Below are 6,864 nucleotides of genomic sequence, written 5' to 3' on the forward strand. Positions count from 1 at the left end.
CCTAAGCTACATGTCTGAGACATCACGAATGGGTCCTTAATTGGCCGTGAACAGCTCCAATAACTTGGGCTGAGCGTATTGCAGATGTCTGAGCGTGAATATTTCGTAGGTCGTGTCGATGGTCCGTCGGATAACTGTTGTAAGCGCGTAGAATTATATATGCTATCACCCCTCCTTCTTACACCGGTTGTTTTTAGCGAGCCAATAGGAAAGGCCGAAACGCAGACGGCGGATGGAGAGGGCAAACATGAGACATTCCTATTTACCGCAAGATGCCGAACACCTGCTCATGCTAACAAAACATCCTCCTGCCGAACAAAGTTGATCAGGGGAAGTGAATAAAGTGTGAATTGAAAATGGTACTATTCAGTGATGCAGGCGGCAATAAAAACGAAACACGTGACGGTGACGCAGCCGATGTCTTCTTTGTATGAGCGACATAAGAAAGTGCATTGAATGCATCTAAACGAACTCAGGAAGCTGTCTATCCAGAACTGCGGCCCAATGAAGACAAATACAAAGAGAGAAACAGCTCTCACAAAGCTGGAGAGCTGGAGGAGCACAGGCGCATGCTAGCTTTCAAGGTGATTCACAACGGGCAACACCTGTTGGCCGCCGCTTAAGTCAACATGAATATCTTAACCTTGGAATTTTGAGACAGGGTACCAAAGGTTCTTGCGCGGTTCATATCTGAAGAACACACAAACCGGTAAAACGCGGCCTGTTTGTTTCAGCGTTGTTTCCCGACAGAGCGAATGACAACGCGAAAAGGGAGAGGCAGACTCGGCCAGCGGCAGGCGAGACACATGATGAGACGCACAGAGAACAATATGGGACTCCTGGCCATGCAAGGAGCGCGTTCCTGCGACTGATACGCTGATAACGGTCTTCTCATGGCCAAAACCTTTAGCACAAACACAAAACCACAAAATACCACAATTATTATTACCGTAGCTGCCTTGTTCACTGCAACATTTTATTAATAAAATGCTTCCTGCGCTCTCATATGCGCCACGTTCAGCGCAGAGCCATGCAGAAATGGTGGCAGGTGTGCGAACTATAAATGTTCGTCCGGATTTTCCCGGCTTATTCAAAGTTCGTGCTTTGTTTCCCAAAAGAAATGTTTTGCGTACACTATAGCCAGACATTGAAAACAATTTCCCACTTACGGCGCCATGACCACAAACGCTTTCTTTTTCTTTTTTGAAAACGTGGAAATGCCTTCTAATGAGGCAACACCTTGCTATCTCGTGGACGGATCATTACCACAACCGATATATACACCATTTTCCACAATTATATATCAATAAAGAAGCCGGTAAGATGTTCGGTTACAATCCGGTATTGGACACGCTGTAATCCATTCAGTTCTGTGTTGTCCAAATAAACGCGTGCGCGGCACAATTTATGAACACCATTTTCCCCTTCCTCTCAGTACATTTCCAATCGACCTTGTCCGCATTTCTTTTGTCGATGTACTGGCCTGAGATGCTGATTTTGGCCCTAATCGTCTTTGCCAGAGCCTAATGCCGGATTCCTGCGGTAGGTTTGTAGGTGCAAGAACCGTTGGAAGACACTGCATTTGTAAGATTTCATGTCTCTCCTGATAAAGAATCCCCCTACTTGCAACCTTTACACTCTTTAAAGGCATCAAGAAAAAAAAAAGCGCGTTTCACTATACATACAGTGCTCCTCCAAAGTGGAAAGACCACGCAAACTGACAAAACTGGATGCGATCGCTTTCTGACAGTGCAGCAGTTTTTCAAGATTTTCAGAGGATGCCCGCCATGATATGCATCCCTTGCTTTCCCGAGTACTTCCGTTGGGCGCGGATTTTCATAGAAAAGCTACAGTCGTAGAAAAATGCATGGTCTCTCCACTTTTGCGCAGCAGTGGCCATATTGGACCCAAGTCTTGAAGCCAAAGACGTTCCTTTTGAACCACATATCATACCCATCCCGGTGACATTACAGATCAGAGGGACTTGAAATTCAAGGAGATAGTTTCTTGTCGCGACAGTCAAGTTCGCCCCTTGCGGTGCGCTACATCGAATATTGAGCCTGCTGCAAGTCAACTTTGGCATCAAGACTTTTGACAAGAGGTGAGGAGGTGTGCGTCTCAGTTTATTTTAATACGACTTCTCTCTTATTTACATAGTCTTTTCCTGCAAGCAGGTGGCTTCTACTTGTAATTGTATGCCACTTGCGGGAAGTATACACTAGAAAACCTCCAGCTGCGTATTCACCAGCCTGGATCCCCTCACCGTACTTTTAGCGGATTTGAAACCAAGCTTTGTCGGTAGCTCTTGCTTCGCGCAATCTAAGACAAGTCCTTCTGGATAAGTGCGGCCTCATTGGGCATAGACTTACAGCATTAAAAAAAAAAGTCGCGTAGCCCAAGCAACTGCATGAGTTAACCAGTACACCCTCGTGGTTGCTAGATGGTGTTTTTCGCATTTTTTTTTTCTCAACAGCCTGTCCCAAAATACTTGCAGAGTTTAAAGCCAGAAAGCTTCTTTTGACGTAAAACTTCAGTGTCAGGAAAGTGGTAAGAAAAAAAATAGAAGAGTTGTCCGGAAGTCGGTAATATCAGAAACTAGCAAAACTTAACGAGGAAACGCTTGAGGAGGTATCCTCCGTCGAAAATTATTACTGCGAAAAAGATTTTCATGCAGCCGGCCCAACGGTGTACTTCGGCGCTGTTTTCCAATTCCTGACCACCTCAGCCATCGTTCCATCAGCTCGCTGTTCCACTCAGTCACTGACATCGACTGAAATGTCCTGTGCCATGGTGTGTCAGTGCTGCTGACAAGCCATACATGGCGCGGCTTTACAGCTTCACCGCACACGCTGCGTGCGCTACGGGCATCTGTCATGAGCAACACTCACGTGTACACAAAAAAGACAGTCCTTTCCTGTAAACGCCACGCTGCTCATAAAGAGTAGTAAAGAGGCCTAAGCAGCACTCTCCCCATCGTAGCCCACGTGTCGAATCCTGTACTCTTCACTAAGCCACAGAATAGTACGAGTAGGCTCATATATCCTCACCAGAGCATGGACTGAAACTCGTGCCAGCCATGTCTGTTTGAAAATGCACTTCGTTTAGCTTCTGCAAAACTCAAGGCATAAGTCTCAACTAGTTGTAAACTGTATATGTGGGCTCATGGTAAATAAGTATCAAACAAGCGACGCAAAATTTACAAACGGGCTAGAGTGCTCAGAACAGAGTGTTTGCGCTCACAAATCGATATCTAGTATTTATTTCCAGCCAAGAAGACATGATACTCAGTCAAAAATGTCGGCTGACGTATACGGTCGGCTATTGTAGCACGTGTAACGTGCGCCCGGCACGCTATGCCCGCCTCAGCTTTAGAGCTAGCGCCTGCATAGCGTGCCCTGCCGAAAGTATTTTTCGGAAGGTCTCTCGCTGTCATGCAACATGCGTCTTCACGTCTAACATGAGCCGGCTGTTGCAATTTTCGACCGCATCCGTTGATGTAGCGCGAAAATTCGAGAACAACCGGCGACTCGCTAATGAGCCGATTTGGAATGAAGCAAATTTTCTCATTAAAGCCTCCTGCTATTTTTTTTTCGCTCTAACTGGTACCCAATTCTAGACAACCCCTCATGTAAACAACCGGTTCATTCTGTATGAGGCTTTCTTCCTCTTTCAGCAGTGTTACTCTGCTGAAAACCTCAACAGGCTTTGCGCTGCCCGTTCGCCCCAAGCGATGCTCAGAGACTGACGCGAAAGCATGCTGTGTCTTCCTCAATTTCCTTTTTCGCGGAGCCTTCGGCGAGCGGTTTTTTTATTGCGGTGCAGAAAAGGAAGCTTACAACAAAGTGCTGTGTTATGTTATGCAGCGCATGAGCAAGTAAGGCTACCGCGCGCCAACCACGACAAGCAATGCTTCCAATGATAGCCTTTGCATACGAAGACAAGCGAGTCGTCTGAATTCTATAAAGACGTTAAATGTGGGAGAGACAAGGAAATTATATTTTAACGGAGCATCAGTCCAAGACACAGCTAAAGTGGTGTTGTGAGTTTGTCGTATTGGGAAGAGCACTAGCCGCCGTAAGGCATGGCCGTGCCGTTGTTCGTCTGCGCGGGAGAGAAATCGGCTCTTGAGGATGCCTTTTCGTGCTGCTGCAAAACATATCACGACAGGCTCAGATAGCCGCTGGAATGCAACTAAGTCGTCCCAAGTTGGCACTTTTAAGTACTTGTCAAGCACGCTGCTCACCTGAAGTGCGCTTCATATCTCCATGACCACCCCTCGATTACTTGTGCTCAGAGTCCCTAATGTTACATCTGTGTCTACCATTTCTTTCTCCTTGCAATTGCTTTCGATAGCTGATTCTCGGTATATCCTCTCTCTGCGTCAGGTAATGCGTTATTGTCCATAAAATAACAAGAAGCTCTCTTCTGCCGACCCCTTTAAGAATAAGTCACCGGGCAGAGCTTGGCATGTCTATTTCGTGCAGGTGCTGAATATTTAGGCGGGAAATGGCCAAATTTGGTGACCTAGTGGTTGCAAGGTTCATCAATGTGCATCTCAAGATTGTCGATGCTCTAGATAAATCGAAGAAAAAAAATGAAAAAAGAGAGAACCTTTTGAACATAGCTGCCGTTTTGCTGCCGATGTTCAAAAGTTTCATTTCATATTGAGTTATCCATGCAGACTGAGCTATGATGTGGCCCGAATTATTGATGCTATGTGCGTGCTGCAGAGGGATCAAGTAACTTGTCTTCACTTGTGTTGACAGGGCAGGTGCTCATCGAATATGCCTGTTTGTTTTTACTCGCGCATGGCGTAATTTCAAGAAAACATAGAGTTGTCTTTGTTCTATTTTGTGAGAATTTTCCCAACGTGACAATAAAAACAAATGAATGGCCTGGTCCAACCATGCTCACCAAGATTTCTGTCATCTTATAAGTGAACTGCATACAAGCGTATAGAACAAACACTGCAGTGATTGATGCTTATTTTGAGCTAACTGCACATACATTCCACACTTCTATTACAAAGGTCTACAACTAGACATATTCTAACGGAAGAATTTGCCATGAGGGCGGCAGGCTACACGAGCTATTTAATTGGGGGGGGGGGGGGGGGGTATAGCCCTTAGAACCCTTTCAACCTGGCGCGGTGAAGACAAAGGTTTCCAGACCTTTTAGGGAGTTTTATTTCTCAAAATACAAGGCAATTAACGTTTCATCCAAGAAGTAGCTCGATTCACTCTATGTTTCAGTGGAAGGCCAAACTTTCTAAGACGCGAAGCTAATGACACCGTTCTTTTATGTTCATATATCTGGCATAGGCCCTCCTGTTGAGAAGGGTGACTTTTGCTGGTACTCTGAAATTAATAAAATTGTTTTCAACAGCTTCTGATTTCAGTAGAATTTCGAAGTTGATGTTACATTTTTCTAAGTATGTCCGTCGAGAATAAAATTTGAATGCTGCAACCATTTTGGTAGCATTGTTATAAATTTTGATTTTTATAGTGATTTTAGAGCCTGTGGCATGGCTTTCAGGTTTTAGTCACCGTTTCATAACGGTACGGTTTTAAATGTCAACTCAAATACTGGAAGACTACGCGGAGCCGATTCTGATCTGTTGGAGACAATGGGCTTAGTTCTCAAGGCCCAAACCGTGGCAAACAGACTCATTATTTTGGCGAAAGGTAAACAAAATGGTGATTTAACTAAATGTATGTAGAGCTCTTTTTTTCACATTGCAAAGAACACCTAGGTAAAACCATTTATCTGCTGTGGGACGCTGCTTTAAGCATAGGTTATGCGCAGTTTATGATGCGTTCGAATGGCTGCAAAAAGATTTCATGATTGGTTTGCTAACACCAGTATTGCACGAGGTAATCAAGCTGTGTGCTATTCAGTACATTGTACCCGTCTCGTCACAGATTTGATGTAAACACTCGAAAGGGGAATTTGTGTCCTCAACGCCGAAATAATACTTGCAGAGTATGAACGCAGCCATATTACCTCCCTTCCCGCTTTCCTTTTACTATAATGCTTGCTAGATCTGGCGACCTGAGAGAAGTTCAATTTGCCAACAACAGCTCATTGCAAAATGGTGACGGGCGGTGCAGCTTGAAAAGCGAACAAGGCGTCTACTGTGGAATAATTCAGGCCGTCATCTATATAGGACTTACTGAAAAACATACCCACGGTTACGCAGACGACTTACATTCCCACCTCATTCTGAGCTGATATCAAACGAAAGTTTCAAGTAATAACTAAGCCTGCTCATCCGGACCGAGCCTTTAACGCATTTTCCGCGTGCCAGCAGAGTGCAAATGCTACGCTGCAGTACGACGCATATATTTCATTCACAGGCGTAGGCAATCTGAAAGCATATCTCAGTATCACGTTTTTAGTGCATGGGGCAAATGTGTTACTTCAAAGCGATGCGGAAACTGTGGTTTAATCTTTAACTTTCGTTCTGTGCATCTTTTGTAATGGCCGTGTACCCCGCGCTGCCGACAAACGACACCATGGACTGAGTAATACTGAACGCTGCTACATGATACAAGCCTGACTCTAACTTCATTTAGCATTTGTCAAGAACAAGTGGTATCCATTTCTTATGAACACAGGACCAAGCGCGCAGCGTGGTAGTTAATGCACAGAGGCGGATTTAGCTTCGTACTCTTTTAACTTAGAGCGCTTAGATATCAAACGTTCACAGAAGAAACTAAAACACAAAGAAATTGCGGGCGCCGCCAGGAAATGTGGATGGAAATAAGGCCTGAAACTATTTTGACGTGGTGAAATATTTTTTCTGTGTACAGTTACCTACGTAATCATTGGTTTTTACTCCAGAGTGCTCGACACCGAATAAGC

This window comes from Amblyomma maculatum, chromosome 1 (genome assembly GCF_055883805.1).
Source record: "Amblyomma maculatum isolate TAMU_Amacu chromosome 1, ASM5588380v1, whole genome shotgun sequence".
NCBI classification, from domain to species: domain Eukaryota; kingdom Metazoa; phylum Arthropoda; class Arachnida; order Ixodida; family Ixodidae; genus Amblyomma; species Amblyomma maculatum.